Consider the following 23,534-nt stretch of genomic DNA (forward strand, 5'->3'; position numbering starts at 1 on the left):
GATCCAAGGTTTGTGACCTAGTCTACAAGGTCTGATAGTGATTATTCTAGTTGAAAGGATAGAGTAAATACTAGAGGAAAGGAGAAGATAACAATAAATTACTTGTTTGAGTAGTGAGCTCTTTTTGTAGTTGAAATTGCATGTTTGGGTAGTGGGCTCTTCTTGCATACAATGTACTACAACTCCTAACAGGGTTGGCACAACTCCTAATAGGGTTGGAATCTCCCAATAGGGATTCAAAGTCTCCTAATAGGGACTCATTGTACTAAATATTGTAATAGACTCCTAATAGGGTCCATCCTCTAATAAGGAATATTTATATTAGTACATCATCTTGTGGGCATCATTCCCACTAGGGTTTTCCCTCTGATCAAGGGTTTCCCTAGTCAACATATCTAGTGTAATTGTCTATGTACATTTTATTATGGTTGTTATTTACTTTGGTGGAATGGTTAAGTTTGGAAGATAAATATTTTAATTGTTGGACAATTGATTCATCCCCCCTCTAAATTATCTTGGTGGACTATTATTTCTAATAATTGGTATCAGAGAATTAGGTCCTTGAAGATAAATTTTAACAAATTTGGGAGATCCATGGAGAAAATGTTCAGGAAGGATACTCTGAAGTTTGATGGAACAAATTATGATAGCTAGAAGGAAAAGATGAAGACACATTCATTATGTATGGATTCAAGATATTGGATCTTGACAAAATCAGTGAAAACAATCATTGCTGAAACAGATTTGGAAATTTGTACTGAGGCAGAAAGAGATCTCTTCATGTGTGACATGAGAGCAAGAGAATCACTATTTACTGTACTTCCTAAAATTGAGTACAATCAGGTAAAATCACTTGCTATTTCCATTTTATTTGGAAAGCATTGGAAAACGTTTTTGAAGGTGATGCACATTCTAAGAAGTTGAGGCTACAAAGTTGGATTTGTGCATTTCAAGATGCTAAAATGATGGAAGATGAATTTGTAAGAACATATATAGGTAGGATATCAAAAATTGTTTCAGGTGTTAAAGCTCAAGGAGGAACCAAAGAAGATGATGAGGTTATATGGAAGATATTGAAGACTCTAACACCACCATTTAAGTCAATAGTTTAGATGATATAGTTGTTGATATCTTGTACCAAAGTTTTCACAAAGGAGAAATTGCTTGGAAGACTTGAAATAGTTGAGAATGAACTTAGATAGTGAGGAGAATTGACCAAAAATGAGATAGCTTTTAGTGCCTTGAATATTTGCTCCAAATTATCAAGGAGCACAAGTGTTAGAGGAGATTTTTCTAGTAGTAGCAGATCTAAAGAAGATAGAAAAATTGAAGGAGTAGACCTTCTGGCAAGAAGAGAAAAAGGAGGTAAGAAAATCTTTAAATGTTGGAGTTGTGATGAATATGGTCATTATGCATCTAAGTGTCTATTGTCAAAAAAAATTGTACTCTTGTCCAAAGTTTTTGCCTAAGGACAACCTTGTGAAACAAGGAAACAACCTCCAATCTGTGGGACTTGAACTATGAGGTTGAGTCTCTAGAGAAGGTCGGCTTCCTTTCCTATCAAGATGCACCTAACTACTCTTGGAGAGGAAAAGAGAGAAGGAATGCATAGAAAGAAACACTACCTACTTCTAACCTATGGGGGTGATGCACCAAAATAGAGTGTTCAAACTAATGTCTGCCCATACATGCACTTTTGAACCATCATGACACCAAAAGATATACAAATCCAAACTTTTTTTAATCTAACAATCACATGTAGATTAGAAAACCCAAATAAATGACACAAGGGAGAAAAGAATCCACTTTATATCATTTATAGGCCAAAGAAAGATACAGTCATGCAAGATTGCAGAGATCCATAATACACTAATGAGAGGAAAATAGGTCTTTGCACAATGCATCAATGTCTAAAGAGATAAGGTAGAATATCATATAAGTTTAGAGGCAAAGGGAATTTATAGTGAATTTTGTAGAGAAATATCAAGAAAATAGAGAAGAGTCAACTCTAAAAAAATTACAAAAATTTCCTTTATAGCCCAAGCATAACTCAGATATTTCTAACTAGAGTTACTCCAGAACCACTATATTAAATGCTTCAAAGAATAATCATATAGCCCTAGGAAAATTTGATCTGATTATAGATTCATTTACAATGAAATCCAATATTTTGCAAAAACATAGCCCTAAGAAGACAAAATGACACCATTAATTCACTCTGACCAAGTAGATGGATAAAACCAAAGATGGTAGAGTTTTTTCCTTCATTCACTAGGTACAAAATTCATTGGAAAGTGGTTGGAATCAATCATGAAGCTTGGATCATGCAAGAAACCCTATCTTTCTCATTTCTTGTTTTACAAATTAGTGAGGTCAATAGGTCAACTTGGTCAAGTAACTAGAAACCTTTATGTGGACCAACCATATCATTTCCTTTTGCCACCTTGTGGAGTCCTCATGCATTTGACCACCAAATCACCTTGATTGTGCCACCCTCTAACTTAACCATGACGGCTTGCAATTTTTGATTTAACTATGATGTTAACCTAACTGCACTTGCCAAGACACATGGTGAATCCTCATTATGTCACTATAACTAAAGTTTGAGCAACTTCCTATAGCAACATAGTGAGAGGCATTAATCTCCCACCATCTGACAGTCCCAAAAAATCATCAATCCTACTAGTGCACCAACCAATAGAAACATGGTCCTTTGCCAACCTGTCTGACACTAAACCACCACATCATGGCCCACAAAGGAATAGACCCACATAGATACATGATGTGATGTCTCTATGTCACATGAAGTAATGCATGTGCAACTCTACATAGTGACAAAGCAACTAGAATGGATGATGAAGGATCTAACAATGGGAAAGTTGCGGGAAGGAACTGGCCCATACACCATGCATAGTCATATCATGGCCAATGAGAAGACAAAAAAATGTTGATGTGCTTTGACAATTTCTCAGCTATGTTGCATGAAATAAAGGTCGTGCAACTCTACATAGCAACAAGGTGACCACCTTGGATGATGAAAGATCTAATGGTGAGTAAGGTGCAGGTCCACAAAATATTAAAGTGTGTAGTCACTTAGGAAATAAATTATAACATGAAGTTTTGTATGAAATATTTTTGCACCCCACTTTATTTGAATTTTAAAATATATAGACGTTACCATGTTTAAATTCAAAGATTGCAATTTTGGCAGGAAGACAAAAATGACCAATAGTATCCTAAAAGGGAGAAAAAGTATAAGGGAAATCATAAACCTAGAAAAGATAGAGAGTATTTGTATGCAAATGAAGATAATGATTCTAATGAACAAGCATTAAGTGCTAGTGATGATGAAATTGGATTTTTTGTAATTAAAGAAGAAAGTGCAAAGAAGGTAGCTTTAGTATCAAAGGTTGAGAAGAAATCTAATTGAATAATTAATAGTGGTTGTTCACATCATATGACTAGTGATATGAACAAGTTTGTTCAACTTCAAAAGTTAGGATGGAGGAATTTTCAGAGTTGGAAATAATGCAACATGCCAAGTAAAAGGTATTGGATCTATAACTCTTGAGGGTAAAACTAACATTGAGGATGTATAATTTTTTGATGGTTTAAAACACAATCTATTGAGTGTTGGAAAACTAGTAGACAAAGGTTATCAATTGCAATTCATAGAAAAGACATGCATGATCAAAGATAAAGATGGAAAGGTAATTGGAATAGGAACTAGATCTAGAGGTAATTTATTTTAGTTGAATCCTTTTGAAATGACATGTTTGGTTACAAAGGTAGATAAGAGTTGGTTATAGCATAAGAGATTTTCTCATATAAACTTTAATAGTATTGTGCGGACTAGTAGAATGTTTGCAATTAGAGATTCTTTGAAGATTGTAAAGCCTACTAACACAATTTGCAAGGAGTGTGTTTTGGCAAAGCATAATAGAACTTCTTTTCCCAGCAAGAAGTTTTCCACTACAATGAAATTGGAGATCATACACATAGATCTCAGTAGTCCTACAAAGACTAAAGGATTCTATGGTGAAATGTATTTTATGATTCTATTCGATGATTTTTCTAGAATGATGTGGGTTGCATTTATTAAAGAGAAATCTAAGTCATTTGATAAATTTAAGATATTCAAGACTAGGGTTGAGAATGTATTTAGTAAAATTAAAAATTTAAGATCGGATAGAGGAGGAGAACTTAATTCAAATGAGTTTAACATGTTTTGTGAAGAAAATGCAATCAAAAGATAGCTATCAGCTCCAAGAACACCTAGACAAAATGGTGTTGCAGAGAGAAGGAACAAGGTAGTTACAAAAGCTACAAGAGCTATGTTAGTAGAGAATGATGTATCCAAGATATTTTGGAGAGAACCTATGAATACAATAGTCTACACTATGAATGAAGTGCAAGTTAGGAAGGATAAAAACAAGACATCTTATGAAATGTGGTTTGGTCACTCACCTACAGTTAAGTATTTCAGAATATTTTGAAGTGTTACATAAAGAAAGATGATGACATTGGTAAGTTTGATGCTAGAAGTGATGAAGGTATGTTTCTTGGTTATTAATTGAAAAGCAAGGCTTATAGATGTTATAATCAGAGAACTAAGACTATTATGGAAAGTGCAAATGTGAGAATTGATGAGAAATTCAAAATACACAAGAGAATAGTTGATTAAAATTAAAATGATGATGTTGTTACTAAAAAAAGGAATGAAAAGGTATTTTTTGAGACTAATAATGATTTATAGAATGAAGGAGATCTAAGGTAGAAACAAAGCTCAGAACCTTCAGTAGAGCCAATAGTTGAGATAGAAACTCCTACTTAAGGAAAGAATATGATAAAGAATCACCCATCCAAATAGATCATTAGAAGCAAAGAAAAAGGTGTGATGATAAGAATTAGAATAAATGAAAAATTAAGCATGATATCTCAAGTTGAGCCTAAGAATGTAGATGAAGCATGTAAAGATGACTATTGAAAGAAAGCTATGAAAGAGGAATTAGATCAGATAGAAAAGAATGAGACATGGGAATTGGTCCCTAGACGAGTAGACAAGAATATGGTAGGAACTAAATGGGTATTCAGGAACAAGATGGATGAACAAGGAGAAGTTGTAAGGAAAAAAGAAAGATTGGTATGTAAGGGTTACTCATAGTAAGAAGGAATAGATTATGATGAGACTTATGCTCTAGTGGCTAGAATAGAAGTAGTAAGATTATTCTTAGCTTATGCAACATAGAAGAAATTCAAAGTATATTAGATGGATGTGAAGTCAACATTTATGAATGGAGAACTTGAAGAAGAGGTATACATTGAGAAACCTAAAGGATTTCCTTTGTCAGATGACAAGGATATAGTGTTCAAACTAAGGAAAGCATTGTATGGATTGAAGCAAGCACCCAGAACCTAGTATGCAAGGTTGGACAAACATTTGACAAAACTTGGATATAGAAAAGATATGATAGATATTAAACTATATTGGAAAGAAATTGATGATGGTTTGATAATTTTGGTAATATTTGTTGATGACATTATATTTGGAAAAAATGATGAAAAAAGTAAAAAGTTTGTAGAAGAAATGAAGAAAGAATTTGAAATGAGTATGATAGGAGAGATGAAATATTTCTTAGGATTGTAAATTGTATAGAATAAAGAAGGAATATTTATTTCTTAGAGTAAGTATTTGAAGGATTTACTAAAAATGTTTGGTTTGGAAACATGCAAACCCATTGGAACACCTATGGTAACTAGACACAAGTTATCTACAAAGGATGAGACATCTACTATTGAGCAGAAGAAGTACAGATCTGTGATTAGAGGATTGCAATATCTGACTCACACAAGGCTAGATATAGCAAATGCAATTGGAATTGTTGCAAGATTCTAGGCTGATCCTAGAGAAACACATTATGCAACAATAAAAAGGATATTTAGATATCTGAAGGGAACATCAAAGTACAGATTATTGAATGATAGATCTAATGATTTTACTCTAAGTGCTTATACTAATGTAGATTGGGCATGCAGTATGGATGACAAAAAGAGCACCAATGGAGGAGCTTTCTTTCTTGGAGGAAGGTTGGTTCTTGGTTAAGAAAGAAGCAAGATTATACATCTCAAAGTACAATAGAAGTAGAGTATGTTGTAGTAGCAAATAATTGTAATGAAGTCATTTGGATGAAGTAGATGTTGAAGGATATAAGGATAGAATCAATGAACTTGTTGTTAGACATTGTGACAACACAAGCACAGTAATTATGTCTAAGAATCTAGTGTTGCATTTGAGGAATAAGAACATTTCTATTAAGTATCACATGTTCAGAGAGAAAGTTGCAAAAAAGGAAATCAGATTGGAGTATGTGAGTGCTAAAGAATAGATTACAAATATATTCACTAAGCCTCTTCCCAAAGAGACTTTTTAGTATTTGCAAGGTATGCTTGGGGTTAGGCCCCTTTCTACATCACAGTAGAAGATGCAAGAGTGCATCAGTCTAGGGTAACAAAGCACCATTGTTTGTTCGGACTAAATGCTGACATTTCCTAAATGGGGGAGTATCTGTGATGGACAAAGTCATCTAGGACTCTTGTTGATATTGTTTTGAATAGTTTCTTTTGACACTTGAGCTAGTAGGTATCAGTTGTTGCAAAGTTTGATGCAGTAGAGTTGGTTACCTTTGACATTGATGTCAATGGGGGAGAATTTTGGCATGAAAACTAGTATGTGGAATGATAACTTGGTATAAAGCACATTGAGGTATATGAATGAGGGAGTATGATTGATGAAGAGGATTTGAAGATGAACAGACTTTTGTTGATATTCTTGGAACTAGATGTTTTTCATCTATGTTGCCATCAATGCCAAAGGGGGAGATAGTTGGAAGATTTGGAAGATTGAGAAGATTGTTGGAAGCATAAATACTTATGATATTCCTATGTAGGAGTACTACTATGATGATATGTTACATTCATGACTGAGTTTGTCATTGATGTTAATGTAGTAGTTTTCTATTGTATCTAGCAGAAGAACAATGGAAAGATCAAGTTGGTACTAATGACCAGTTGGGTATTATAACCAACCAAAGTTATGGGAGATATTTTTAAGTATCTAGTATATACAATTATTGTTGGAAGAATAAAGGATAAGTCTAGAAGAAGTTATGTAAGTTTTGGTGATGTCTATTCTGAGATAGAGTTCACAGAGGCATGTTTTGGTAAACTTGTTATATCTCTTAGCAGAGTTGATGTCTTCAAGATTGAGGCTGAGGACATAGAGAAGACATGTTAAGGATGATGTGGCTAAGCTCTTTCATCATAATATTGCATGTACAAAAATTTATTCAAGATGCAATGTGAAAGATTAATGTTATCACTAAGTGTAATGTGGTCTTAATGAGGACCTATAATAATTAATTAAGAATGAATAACAACTAATCCAGGTTATTGTTTCATGGACTCGATATAAAGGAAGGACATTTTCCTTTATAATGGTGTGTGCAAATATGATTTTATAACTAATGATAAGAAATAGATAGTGGGGAATGTGAAGTTAAGTAGAGTAGTATAGAAGTGAAGAAAACTTCATTACCAAGATTTTTTTGAGTGATCTGAGGTTTTCATATTTGGATCCAAGGTTCATGACCTAGTCTACAAGTTCTGATAGTGATTGGTCCAGTTGATAGGATAGAGGAAAGAATAGAGGAAGAGAGAAGATAATAGTAAATTACTTGTTTGAGTAGTGAGCTCTTCTTGTAGTTGAAATTGTATGTTTGGGTAGTGGTCTCTTCTTCCGTACATTGTACTATAACTCCTAATAAGGTTGGCACAACTCCTAATAGGGTTGGAATATCCTAATAGGGATTCAAAGTCTCCTAATAGGGACCCATTGTACTAAATGTTGTAATAGAATCTTAATAGGGTCCATCCTCTAATAAGGAATATTTATATTAGTACAACATCTTGTGGGCATCATTCCCACTAGGGTTTTCCCTTTGATCAAGGGTTTCCCTAGTCAACATATCTAGTGTAATTGTCTATGTTCATTTTATTATAGTTTTTGTTTACTTTGGTTGAATGGTTAATTTTGGAAGATAAATGTTTTAATTGTTGGATAATTGATTCACCCCCCCTCTTAGTTATCTTGGTGGACTATTGTTTCTAACAGTCAAGTGGGATATGATGTACGTTAAAGTTTTTTTTTAATGTTGGAATATCAACTAGGTTAGAGACTTTGTTAGTTTAGTTATTTTTTGAACTATTTGAAGCCACATTTCTCTTGTGCAATTATTTAGAAATTTTGCATTATGCATAAAAAAATTCACATAATCAAAATGTATTGACATGTAAGTTGCTTCATGGGGAAAAAATTCCATATTGTTAGCACAAGTTTGTGTAGAGGGGTTGCTTCAACATTAATGATAGCTATGAGGTTTTCAAAATCTATGGTAAATGATGAATGTAATATTTTTTGTAAAATTTTCTACTAATTTTGAAAAATATTGAATATCCTACATGATGAAGCTTTAATATTTATATATAATCCCAAACTATGCAAGGATGAGGCTCATGTATTGAATTATCCCCACATGTCCCTTCCATGTATGAAAGACCAACATTGTATCATCCTATAGAATTTCCAAGGCTAGGAGTTACTCTATAAATCTTCATTCCTTTCTCTTTATGACCCTGCATGATGTGAGACAAAACAAACCTGGCTTATTCTATGTGTCAAAACATAGAGGCATTAGGTATTAAAAAGGACACAAGATGCATTGCCATCTCCCAGAGAAGAATACTTATGTCGACTATGGCAGTAAAGGAACCCTTGCAAGTGATGTAAAGGAAAGACTAGTGAAGGGCTTTGTCCCTATTTTGTGAAACCCCTTTGGTTTCATGCTTGGAGCACTTCCCCAATGTCTTGTGCAACAACATGGCCACCTTATGCTAGGTGAAAATAACCATTGACATAGAGATCAAAATATTTTTTGAAAGAAAATTGGCAAATTGTATAATAATTTTAAGATATCTCCATTCCATACATGCTAATCTCATGAGCTTCACAATAATTGGGATTTTTAAAACTAGCACCATAGGCTACAACACTCCCTCTCCTATTGACATTAGCCAACTCATCACATAATCTCTCCACTTCTTCAAACATGAGAAACACCAATTTGGGGATATGATATACCCCATGGAGGTGGTTCACAAATGTTAGTTCTACTTGTGAGTGGCAGTCCATATGGATATGACCATGCTCCCCTTGGTTAGGTGGGATATGATGTAAGGTCCCCTTTTTCTACATAAAAATTTAAATAAAAAAATATAAACATAATGAATATAATAAATATAATATCAAATATTATCACATTAAAAAATAATAAATATAATTTAATAATATTAATAATCATTGTTATATCATTACAATGGTGATAATACTGAATAATAAAAAATATATACATATAATATTTAAATTACTATTCATACTAGTCAATGATCAAAAGTATGATTAATAAAATCATAACCAAGAACAAAATATATTATATCTGCTACATTGTCAACTATTGTCAAAGAGAAAAGACTGACAAAAATGATTCTGAGATAATGGGACATGCACATTGAAATAAGGGTTCAACATTGTATTTCTAACATGGCTTCTAGATGGATGAAATATACCAATGTTGAACTAGTCACCTACATTGGATGTCTCCTTATCATTTTCCTAGTAAGACACATAATTAATAATATAACAGATATATGTTTGAGTAATCATTGCCACATGATGATTCCACCAATGGGCATCATACAAATTGCTAACTAGTAAGATTACCAATACAAATGTACACCAAGACATTGATACATGAAATAATCGAATAATATGAATTAATATGATTACCCTTAGGTTATATTTGTTAAGAATCTAAGTAGTGATGCAATTAGTAATATGGGACATTGTGATATCATGATAAGGATTTAACTGTGTAATTTTTTTTGAGTCAAACCCATTGACCCATGCTTCATGAATTAAATCCTCATAGAAATATCACAATTTGACTTGCTATGGAAAATATCTCCTACTTATCAATATGGGTCATTACTCATCATTCCATTTTGGATAGATATAAAGCTACTTAATCCCATTTTGGAGAGGATATGAGATTAGACCTTACTACCCTTTTATTTGTTAGATCTATCAATTTGAACAATTAGCCATTTGACTTTAACTATTGCATATTTACAGAAGGAAGAAGTATGAGAAAATATCATAGACTCTAAGATATGTTCAAACAAGAGGAGAAATCATGAAAAAATTAAAAGAAAATAAATCAATAGAAATCAAAGTCAACTATTGACAAGGACAGAGAAGAAGACAAGGCACAACACCTTTATAGGATTGTATTATAGACATTTGAATATATCTAGCAATTATATTTGGAGGAATATTCACTATTGGAGATCAAACAACCACCAACTAAAGGAGGCATTCTATCAACCATAGCTAGAACAATACTATTCATAATAGTGACAAGAATCAAGAGCATTATTAAATATTACATAAGGAGTGTTGAATCTTTGAAATATTACCAAATTGATTTTCAAGATCCCTTCACATTGATCAATATAGTTGGCATACACACAAGGGTATACGAATAAATATAAAGGCTAGAGTTTTAGATGATTACATCAAATCCATACATCCTTCAAATACTTTTTGGGAGTAGATGAGAATTCCAAACATATTCAAAGCACTATAAGCCAATATGAAATACAAGTTAATTGATTTGAGAAGTAAGTAGGCATATTTCAAAAGGAATATTAATCCCATATAAGTTCATTATAAAAAACTAAAGGACTAACTATAAGTTATTAATAATTAATTCTATTGTGATTGAGGTTTGAGATCATTATTTCAAGATTCCAAGATAATTTAGAAAGGGACACGGCATTCAAAGATGCCAATCCACTTGTGAGTGACATTCCATATGGTTATGACCATACTCCCCCTAGTTGGGTGGGATATGATGTACTTAAATTTATGTTTCTCATGTTTGGAGATGAGCAAGGTTGGGGACTTTGTTAATTTAGATGTCTTTTGAACTATCTAAAGCCACATTTATCTTGTGCAATCAACTAGAACCTTTAATGCACTATTCATCAAAGATTTCAGCTAAAAAAAATGTTTTGACACATAAATTGCTTCAAGGAAACAAAATCCATATCATTAGCACAATTTTATGTGGTGGGGATACTTTGACATTAATGAGAGCTATGAGGTTTTTGCAATCTGGGGCAAATAATGAATGTAATGTTTTAGTGTCAAATTGTCTACCCATTTTAGAAAATATTGAATATCAAACTTTATGAAGCTTTAACATTTACATATAATCCAAAATTATCCAAGGATGAGACTTGTGTATTGAATTAGAGAAAACCTCATATGTACCTTGCAAGTACCAAAGACCAACATTGTATTATCCTGGAGGATTTCCAAGGTCAACAATTTCTCTATAAAGCTCTATTCTTTTCTTTTTATGACCCTATATGATGCAAGATATAACAAATGTGGCTTTTTCTCTATGTCAAAACATAGAGGCATTATACAAAGTAGAAGACACAAGATACATTACCATCTCCTAGAGAAGAATCCTTATGTTGACCATGGAAATAGAGGATCCCTTGCAAGTGACATGAAGGAAAGGGAGAAGGTATTTCTCCCTATGTTGTGAAAATCCTTTGGTTCCATACTTGGAACACTTTCCCCATTATATTTCTTAGTGACATCACCTCCCAATTCTAGGTGTAAATACCATTGAGATAGAGCTCAAAATACATGTTGAAAGGAAATTGGAAACTTGCATAAGAAATATCAATTTCATGCAACTTTATATTATTCATTGAAGTGCTAGCAGGTACAACCACAAAGATCTAAAAAGGAAATCTAAAAATGATAACATTGTTGAAATTCTTTAGAATAACTTGGTGGGGTGAATTAGTTATCCAAGGTCCAGATGCACAAATTAAAATTTTCACAACTTAGTGAACCCATATCCATAAAACCTTATTATGCATGCATCCATCAGATCATACAATACTTAAACTTTGTAGGTTACTATCCTAGGTCAAAAAAACTTTGCAAAAATGTAAACATTAAACATAAAAGATTCAATAACACATTTGACACAAGGATTTTACATGGAAATCCAATTTAGGCAAAACCACCAGTAATATGCTACTATTTCTCACTCTTCTAAAGTGATGCCTTATGAAAGGCCAACCCTATTAAAGGTTACAATACACACTATTAAATGTGACCTAGTTAAAGGGTTTCAATCACCCTATTAGGAATGAGCCTTGTTAGAGGAATTTAGATCATTTAGTTGGAATGTCAGCTAGTTAAAGGATTTACAAATGACTCTTAGGTCAACCGTAATCCAAAGGATTTATCCTAGATTGATACAATGATTAGAAAGTTACAATAAGGCTTGATCCAATAAAAAATTTCAACTCACTTACAGATTACAAATTTGTGTTTCAGTCCTCCATTCTGCTTGGCTTTCACACACTTTAGATTTGATAGCTTGTTCACCATTCAATCATTCATAATCTTGATCTTTCTTTCTTTGCATGCTGATTGCAGTCTCTACTATTCAACCACTAAATGAAGCAATACCCTAGACTCCTTGTCTTCCTTAGGTTCTCACATATGACAACCTTTGCTTCTGACCAACTCTCTCTATAAATAGAGATTTAAGATCTCTTTTCATTTAACCACAATCATCCATTTTAGGGTTAGATAGGATTAGGTAGGATATAATGAATCTACCCACTTTTTCATTTGGTTCCTCTAGAAACTTCTTCAATCTTCCTTGAATTTTTGACAAAATGGTTTACCTTGAATTTTGTACCACTAGATCATCATAGTTATCTTCCACATGCTTCACACAATTCAAGAAAACAAAATAGTCATCTTAGATTTTTCAAATCTACAATTTAACATGAATACTAGCACTCAACATCAATATGTCGTCACTCCACTTCCATACTATTCTTCCTCTCATCCTCCACTAGTTCACTTGATGAACATGAAGTTTATTAATGCTTCGTGCCAACTAAACTTCACTCTACTTACACTATATTCACTCAACATAAATTGAAACTTCACTTTTCTTAGCTCTAACTAATTTTTTGCTTGATGTGCACTAAATTTTCTTAGCACCTACTATGCACTCAATTAAGCTTGGTAGACTCAATTCTTCTCACTTGTTCTTCTAGATTTAATTATTGTATTAAACCATTACATCCTTAAGTAGATAATCAATACACTATATCATCATTGTCTTATCTAATCTTTATACTCCTTTTTCATATCATAACTCAACCTTTCCTCTAGGTGCTCTTGTTCTCTCATTTGATCAAATCCTCTTCATCAATCAAACAAATGATAATACTCAAATCAACTAAGTAGTTGTCTTACTAGCAAGTAGCAAGTTTGACACTGACAAAATAATGATTGTTCCATTATAGGTTCTCACTTCAAAATAATCATATATCAGCAAACGTGCCCACCAAAAAGTAGAAAATATTGTTTTTTCCTTGTATTTGATTTACTTCAAATTGACAATTTTTAATTAACAATTTTTTAATAAAGTAACACACATATTACTATTTTTCTATGGGTAACTATTGTAACATAGGGTCCCCCCTTTTTTGCCCCATATCCCAAAGACATGGACACAAAAATGACTCGGGAACTCCATTTTCCCATCCCCAACAACACCACCAAATTCTTCCACCTCCATTGAGGATGGCAAGATGTCTCGGTGTTGACTATTTGTAAATTTGACTATTTATTTTCAATATTTGATGTTCTAATTCAACACAATGTTCAATTATTTACTCTTTTACATCTTTAAATCTTATATTGCAATACATATTTTCATAACTATCAGTTTAAGTACCACATGTATAGCATATACAACCCCCTTGGTCCCTTGCCACCATCCCTCTACTATCCCCAAATTAAGACCCCTTTGCTTGACCATCCTAAAAAGTTGTCTCCCTGTTCCTCTACCCCTATCTCCCATGATGGTGCAACTATGTGGGTAACATTCCAAGACTGATATTCATTATTGTTTTTTGAAATTAAATATTAGTATTTTTTAAGATCAAGTAAACTAAAACCCAGGACCTCATGAATTAGAGGCTCACAAGTTACCATTTTGTTATAGGATATTACCTTAATGGATATCTTACTATTAATGTAACTACTACAACTTATTTTTGTTACAATTATTAGTCTTGTTTTGAATTTAGAGACATGAATTGCAAATAGGAAGGATTGATAACCTTCTAAGTTCACAACACTAAAGTACACAACTAAGATAAATCTTAATGCTTGTGGACTACGGGGTTTAGATTTACCTTGGGTTTGAAATCCCACCAAATACTACTCTATGATGGAATAGATGAACAAAAATCTATGTCTATAGAATAGGTGGTGAATGGAACATAGGCCCTCCATTCTATTTGTCTCAAACAAGAAGGATGACTAGACTCCAAGGTGAATTAAGGGATTGAATGGTGGACAAGCTACCAAGCTTTGGTAGTACAAGTGTGATCAACCTTGAGATTACAATTTGTAAATGCTTCAACAAATTTCTAATTATATGATTTCATGATGTGTTGATGCCAAGTGATGCTAGTGTCAACCAAGTCATAGTATGTGTTGCACAAATTTAGTGTTGACCGAGCATCATTATTGACTGATTAATTAATTGATAACCAAGTATTAGAACATAGTGATTGTTGAGTACCAATATTTTTTAATGTATTTAAGGAATCATGATTTCCAGCAGACTCTGTTGATTTCTTGGGATATGGAAACCATGTTGAAGATAACATTGATAAGTTGGGTCTTTTAATTCAAGGGTTAGGTAAATACCTAACAAACACATTCCAGAGATTTTTCTAGAGGATGATCAAGAGAGTGGATAGATTCATTCAACATGTTGAATCAAATCATAAACCTTAAGATCAATTGTGATTATTGAAAATGAAAAACAAAGAATTACCTATATAAGGATGTGAACATGAAAATTTTCTGTGTGTGTGTGTTTATGGATGCATGTGAAGCCCTATAGTCAGAACAAAAAAACTATTTACATAAGGAGATCAATAGTGATCCAGTGTAAGACTATATGGACATGTGAAAGTGTTTCTAGTATGAGGGAACAAAACTAGTGAAGTTGATAATTTTATTAAAGTAGAAGACTTAAGTTTGATGAGAAGAATGATGATTGCATGAAGGGTTTCCAAGTGAATTAGAGACAAATTTGACAAAGGTATTTATCATATGTTAGCAGAAGGACATAAAGAGATTTGGAACTATAAAGCAATTTGTGATTATACAGATCAGAACCTTGCTCTTTTTTTCTAATCATTGTAAATATTTTGTATTGAAATAATTTTAACAAAGGTTGACCTAACAACCATTTGAAGGACTTAATATTCTATGTAAATCATTTAACAAGGTGACTTTCTTATATAATGATCAAAATTCTTTGACCAGACCAATCCTAACTAGGTGATTAAATCCTCTAAACAAGTCAAATTTAACAATGTGTAGTGTAACCTTTAACAAGGTTAACTCTTAATAGAACTCACCTCAAAAGAGTGAAAAAGTGGTGACATGTTACAGGTGGTTTTTCCAAAATTGGTTTTCCATGTTAAATCCTAGTCTAAATCTTGTGTTGAATCTTATATAATGTTTTACATTAGATAAATTTTACATTCAACGAGCATGTTATGTTTAGGATAGTAATTCTTTTATCACCACAATAGAGACTGAGCAACAACAAGTTTGATTGAGTACTTAATGTTTAATGTTTTGATTGTTCAAATGGTACAAATGGACCTTGAGTAACTTACTGACCCCCCCCCCCCCCCCCCCCAAATTATTCTAAATATTCCAACAATTCAACCGCTCCATCAAATATGTATTATATGTTAGATAAATGAACAAAAGGGGATGAATCAGTTATCCACATGTCCTTTATAAAGAATTTAGAACCTTAATTACTTTAATTTTCAATTAACAAGCTTGGTAACTAAATTCAAACTTAATAATGATAGTTATTCAATCTTTACTAGTAAATTATTAACCTATAAATTGAGTATCAATGTAATAAAATGTGTATGAAGTTGTAACAAAAAATAATAAAATATGAAATAACATGCAACAAATATATCCACACATTTTGAAACAAATATTCTTAACATGGAAATCCTATTAAGGGAAAAACCATCCTAGACTAGTAGGGTAAAAGCACCAAGTTGTGGTGCCAAAAGGGGGGTATAAGTGGACACCTTTTTCTTGAAATCTGCAATTTTTGAACTTCAACAAGAATTTGAAGATAGTTACACTCAAAATTTTAAGATATGACAAAAAAAAAAGTTGTAGTCCTTTGAATCTAGTTTTTAAACTACTATTTTTTTTTCAAAATGGTTTAGTTTTAGGTCCTCAAAAAAGGGGGCCACAAAAAGTGGTACTGTTTATTCAAAAAATATATAACACAATAAAAAGTGTGGCCCCCCTAAAATTTTAACTTTTTTTTTGAAATTCTTTAATTTCTCTAGTCAAAAGTTACTTAATACTATTTACTTAATAACTGAAAACTAATCTAAAATCAAAATTTTGTTTTTTTCAAAGTGTTTAGAATGGAGTCTAGTTTCTAAAAAACTAAGTTGTTGCAAAATTTGATGAATGAGCTAAAATCTATAGCCCAATTAGTACATGGTGATTTTTGACAAAAAATGAACATACATTCAAAAGAAATTATAGATTGAAGACTTGAAATAGTTCAAATTAAAAATAAATTATATGGTTAGATAGCTAACACAGAGACCTATAATGCTATGTAACCTGATCTTATCAATACCCAACCATGAGGAATCTTGAAGGGGAGCACACAAGAAAAATCAATCATTTTTTGTATGTTTTTTAGAAAACATGTCTCAGACCTGTTTATAAACTCCAAACTTTTGGGTTGGATCTCTAAGGAAAAACCAAGCCTTAGGCTTGGTTTTAATACAAAGCTTTCAATAGCGTGTGTGCCCTATAGTGTGCATGCACTATTAAAAGCATTTAAATTCTCAATAGCACATGCACGCTATAGTGTGCATGCACTATTGAGACCTAAATTGCAAACCAATAGCAAGAGAGAGTAGGGGGGTAGGGTGGGAGAATGGCTATGTGTGTGTGAGAGAGACAAAGAGATAGAGAGAAAGTAGGGGATGGGAGAGGGGGAGAGTATAGGATGGAAGAGAGGAAGTGAGAAAGAGTAGGGGTGGCAGAGAGAAAATAGGATGGGAGAGAGAGTAAGGGTGGCAGAGAGAGTACAAGATGCGAGAGAGAGGAAGTGTATGAGAGAGTAGGAGTGGCAAAGAGAGAGTATGGGATGGGGGAGAGAGATTGAAAGTAGGGGATGGGAGAGAGAGGAAGTGTGAGAGAGAGTGTAGGTTGGGAGAGAGAGATTGAGAGTAGGGGATTGGGGGGAGAGGAAGAGCAAGAGAGAGAACAGGGAATGAGAGAGGGGGAAGACAGAGTAGCTCGAGAGAGAGTAGGGGATGGAAGAGAGAGTAGGCAATGGGAGAGAGAGAGAGAGAGAGAGAGAGAGAGAGAGAGAGAGAGAGAGAGAGAGAGTACGGGATAGGAGAGAGCCTAAAAATGTGAGAGAGAGTAGGGGGTATTAGAGAGAGAGTAGAGAGGGAGAGAGTGAGAGTGAGAGAGAGAGAGAGAGTGAGAGAGAGAGAGAGAGAGAGAGAGTGAGAGAGTGTGAGAGTGAGAGTGAGAGTGAGAGAGAGTGATAATGAGAGTGAGAGAGAGAGAGAGTAGGAAGTGGGAGAGGGAGAGTGAGTGAGAGAAAAAGTAGGCAGAGAGGAGAGAGGGGGGATGGGTGTGTGTGTGAAAGAGAGAGAGAGAGAGAGAGTAAGGAATGAGAGAGGGGAGAGAGAGATAAAGAGAGTACGGGATGGGAGAGAAAGAGAGTAGGTAATGGCAGAGGGAGTGGAAGAGGGAGAGAGAGGGGGGATGGGAGTGTGTGTAAGAGAGAAAGTAGGGGATGGGAGAGAGTGTGAGAGTGTGAGAGAGAGTAGGGGTGGAAAAGAGAGAGTGAGAGTAGGAGATGGGAGAGAGAGGGAGGGAGGGAGGGAGAGAGAGAGAGAGAGAGAGAGAGAGAGAGAGAGAGAGAGAGAGTAGGTAATGGAAGAGGGAGTGGGAGGGAGAGAGAGGAGGAATGGAAGTGTGTAAGAGAGATAGAGTAGGGGATGGGAGAGAGTAGGCAGTGGGAGAGGGAGTGCGAGAGAGAGAGAGAGGGGGGAATGGGAATGTGTATAAGAGAGATAGAGTAGGGAATGGGAGAGAGTGTGAGTTTGAGAGAGAGTAGGGGGTGGTAGAGAGAGCTCGTATGGGATGGGGGTGAGAGAGAGAGAGAGAGTAGGGGATGGGAGAGAGTGTGAGAGAGAGTAGGGGATGGAAGAGAGAGAGAGTGAGAGTAGGGGATGGGAGAGAGAAAGTAGAGAGGGAGAGAGAGTACTTGAGAGAGAGATAGTAGGCAATGCAAGAGGGAGTGGTAGAGGGAGAGAGAGGTGGGATGGCAGTGTGTATGACAAATCTAGAGAGTAGGAGATGAGAGAGGAGAGAGAGGGGGGATGGAAGTGTGTGTGTCTATGAAAGAGAGAGAGTAGGGGATGGGGGAGAGAAAGTAGTTGGTGGGAGAGGGAGAGAGAGGGGGGAATGGGAATGTGTGTAAGAGAGACAAAGTCGGGGATGGGAGAGAGTGTGAGAGTGTCAGAGAGAGTAGGTGGTGGCAGAGAGCTCGTACAAGATGGGAGAGAGAGAGTGAGATTAGGGGATGGGAGAGTGTGAGAGAGAGAGTAGGGGATGGGAGAGAGAGAGTGAGAGTAAGGGATGGGAGAGAGAGATTAGAGAGGGAGAGAGAGAGAACTTGAGAGAGAGAGAGATAGTAGGTGGTAGGAGAGGGAGTGGGAGAGGGAGAGGGAGAGAGATACGGGGATGGGAGTGTGTGTGATAGATGTAGAGAGTAGGGGATGGGAGAGAAGAGAGTGGGGGGATAAGAGTTTTTGTGTCTATGAAAGAGAGAGTAGGGGATGGGAGAGAGTGTGAGAGTTTGAGAGAGAGTAGGGGGTGGTAGAGAGAGAGAGTAAGGGATGGGAGAGATAGAGTGAAAGGATAGGAGAGAGTGAGAGAGAGAGTAGGGGGTGGCAAAGCGAGAGTATAGGATGGAAGAGATAGAGTGAAAGGATGGGAGAGAGTGAGAGAATAGGGGGTGGTAGAGAGAGAGTACAGGATGTGAGAGATAGAGTGAAAGGATGGGAGACAGTGTGAGAGAGAGTAGGGGATGAGAGAGAGTGTGAGAGAGAGTTGGGAATGGGAGATAGAGAGTAAGAGTAGGGGATGGATGAGAGAGAGAGAGAACTTGAGAGAGAGATAGTAGGTGGTGGGAGAGGGAGTGGGAGAGGAGGAGAGAGAGGGATGGGAGTGCATGTGAGAGATATAGAGAGTAAGGGATGGGAGAGGGGAGAGAGAGGGGGATGGGAGTGTGTATCTATAAAAGAGAGAGTTTATTGGATGAAAGAGGGGAGAGAGAGAGTAGTGGATGGGAGAGAGAGACTAGGTGGTGGGAGAGGGAGAGAGGGATGGATGGGAGTTTTTTTAAGAGAGATTAGGGGATGGGAGAGAGTGTGAGAGAGAGTAGGAGGTGGTAGAGAGAGAATGGGATGGGAGAGAGAGAGTGAGAGTAGGGTATGGGAGAGAGTGTGAGAGAGAGATTAGGGGATCGGAGAGAGTGTGAAAGAGAGTAGGGAGAGGGAGATAGAGAGAGGGGGATGGGAGATAAGAGAGAGGGAGGATGAGTGTGTGTGTGTGTGTGTGTGTGTGTGTGTGTGTGTGTGTGTGTGTGTGTGAAAGAGAGAGAGTAGGGGATGGGAGAGAGTGTGAGAGTGTGAGAAAGAGTAGGGGGTGGCAGAGAGAGAGTACAAGATGGGGGATACAGAGTGAAAGGATGGGAAATATTGTGAGAGAGAGTAGGAGGTGGCAAAGAGAGAGAGAGAGTAGGGGATGAGAGAGACTAAGTGAAAGGATGTGAGAGAGTGAGAGAGAGTAGGAGATGCGAGAGAGTGTGAGAGAGAGTTGGGGATTGGAGAGAGAGAGAGAGAGTAAGAGTAGGGGATAGGATAGAGAGAGAGTAGAGAGGGAGAGAGAGAGAGAACTTGAGAGAGAGATAGTAGGAGGTGGGAGAGGGAGTGGGAGAGGGGGAGAGAGAGAGGGGGGATGGGAGTGTGTGTGAGAGATCTAGAGAGTAGGGGATGGGAGAGGAGAGAGAGAAAGAGGGGGATGGGAGTGTGTATCTCTAAAAGAGAGTTTAGGGGATGGGAGAGGGGGAGAGAGAGAGTAGCAAATGTGAGAGAGTGTGAGAGAGAGTAGAGGATGGGAGAGAGTAGGGGGATGGGGGGGGGAGAGAGAGAGAGAGAGAGAGAGAGAGAGAGAGAGAGAGAGAGAGAGATAGTAGGAAGTGGGAGGGGGAGGATGGGAGTGTGTGTGAGAGATCTAAAGAGTAGGGGATGGGAGAGGAGAGAGGGTGAGAGTAGGCAGTGGGAGGGGGAGAGTGAGAGAGAGAGTAAAGGATGGGAGAGGGGAGAGAGAGTGTAAGGGATGGGAAAGGGGAGAGAGACTAGGGGATGCGAGAGAGAGAGTAGGGAGAGAGATAAAGTAGGGAGGATGGAGAGTGATGTTTTTTCACATAGTGCATACACACTATAGTGCGTATGCACTTTATAATGCATACGTACTATAGTGTGTACACACTATGTGAAATCACCTAAAAATGGTCAAAAAGAAACTTTTAGGCCCATTTCATCCATTCTCTACTTTTGGTCTATTGTGCAGTTTGTTATTCCAATAGAAATCATAGGTTTCAACACAGCAAACACTATTTCAACACTTTTGGAAGCTAGCAAACACCAAATTCAATCATTGGATATGTGATTTGAAGACTTTTTGAATATTCCTTGTATAGAAAAGGTTAGTGCAATCTATTTTAAATATTATTTGTTGATATATAGATACAAATTTGACATGTTTAATATATAGTGAATTCATTAAAATTTGTATGTTTGAATGAAATGTTATTTCAAAATGGTTAGAAATTTGACAAGTCGTTTGATATATATTGTCTATTCATTCGAATAATTATAATTTTTATATGTATTTGAATAATTTTTAATTCATACATTTTAAATAATTCAGATGTTTGAATAATTTGACATGTAGAAATCATCATCATGCCAAGGAAGAAACCAAAAACTCAAACAAATGAAGATAGGGAGAGAGATTTGGTAATTAAAAGAGATAAAATGAAATTACTACATGAGCAAAGAAAATTGCAAAGCAATAATGAAGAATTGACTTTTGAAGAGGATCAAGAACCACTGATACAAAGAAAAAAAGAGGAAGAATTGGAAAGACAAAGAGAACAAATGAGACTATTATGCTCAAGAAGACAATTGAATTGTGATGCTATACCATCTTCCAATGTTGGAGTCATATAGTCCACTACACCATATTCCAATGTTGAAGTCATATCATCCTCTCATGTTGAAGAGACATTGATTTGTAGATATGACAATATACACACTCCATCATGTCATGTTGAAGGCACAACATCAACACATCAAGTAGGTGATATTCTATCTTGTGCATATTATTGCCAATGCACATCATCTTCAGTTCAAGGTACACAATACACTCAACCTTATGTTGATGTTCAAAATGTTGAGAGAACTGAAGAGATTATAACACCTTCTAGAATTCATTTTAGAAGACCAAAATATTTGATTGATATTGATAGTAACATTTTGAAATCAATGCATGACAAGATTAGCAAGCGTACTTATTAAAGAAAAGTTAATCGTATGTGGAGATTATTTTTTGATGAAATAAATATTATAGGTCAATGCCAATTATTTGTTGAAATGATGAGGAATTTGAAATTTAGGCCTATCATGAAGATTCTTGGGCTAAAAACAATGGACAATTCAAATGAAAAAAATATTGTAAAGAATCTAATGAGTGCTTATGAAAAAGTGGGTTCTAAATCATGCAACAAAGATAGTAATATCACAAGATGAGAACTTACATCAACAATAGTAAGTAGCCAAATGAAGAAAGCTCAACTCATGAGAAAGACAAGCAAAACATTAAAAATTGGTAGAGGTACTCTAAGGAGAGCCATGCTAAGGCAATAGAGATTGCAAGATCCACCAAAAAAATGAATTATGGACATTTAGCGTTAGACTACCATGAAAGGATAAAGAAATTAGTGAAGCCTTGAAATCATTGATCAAAGATTTTTGGAAAAATAACACACATGTTTCCCCTAATCAAAGAGATGTTGTAAGGAGGATTGGTAGCCAAAATCGTGACCCACATGTGAAATATTTTTTGGACTCAACTCAGACACAATTTTTTGAAAAATTTATTGGTATGTATCCTCAAATTTGAATAAGTCAAAGATTTTTTGAGATGGGTAAACCTTTTTATGTGAAGATAAATCACACATGCACAACTTGTTGTTGTAGGATACATATTGAATTTTCTAACCATTTTGATGTTTTTAGCCATATATGCGTATTTTTGCATTCTCAATTTGTTTTGCAAGATTGTGACATAAATGAGCCACCAAGATCTTCAAGGGAATTCATATCCAACATTTTATGTGAAATAGGGGGCGACCAACAATTTTAAAGACATCATGCTTGGATGGTACGTGCTTATTTTTTGGTTCTTTGCAACTTTTATCAACTTGTCAACATATGGATAGTACACATACAATTGGAAATGAAATAGTAGATTACAAAAAAATTAAGACAGTGAAATATGCTCTAAAAGATGGGAAACATGGTAAAATATATGATTTAGTCATTAAAAAGATTCCAGTGTATGAGTTCATGAAGATTTTTTGTGAAAAAATTATTTACGAGTATGCAAGGCATACCCATAGAGCTCAATGGTTGGATTTGCAATTCAAGTTGTGCAAAGATACGTTTTCACTAGATACCATTGTTTTGGTTGTAGATTTCATGGAGAACTACACACTACAACCACAAAATGAGGTGCAACCAAAGTATTAAACTTCTCAATAGGTTTCCATATTTTTTCACATGACATTCATGCATTCACCTAAAAGTACAGAGGATGACAAGAAAATTTTGAGGGAGTACCATTTTTACATCAGCAATGATCGATCACTTTCTACAGAGTCTGTACATGGTTGTTTTCAACTATTTTATGGAGATTTGGCTAATAGGGGCATAACATATCATCAACACATTATTTGGTCAAACAATTGCACATCTCAATTCAAGAATGCAAAAATGTTCTAGTGGTTGAGCAGGATGCACAGGTTGTGTAGAATTCAATATATGTAGAATTTCACAAAGGCTGGTCATGG

Source organism: Cupressus sempervirens, chromosome 1 (assembly GCF_028749045.1).
Source record: "Cupressus sempervirens isolate cs-2001-9-10 chromosome 1, ASM2874904v1, whole genome shotgun sequence".
Lineage (NCBI taxonomy): Eukaryota > Viridiplantae > Streptophyta > Pinopsida > Cupressales > Cupressaceae > Cupressus > Cupressus sempervirens.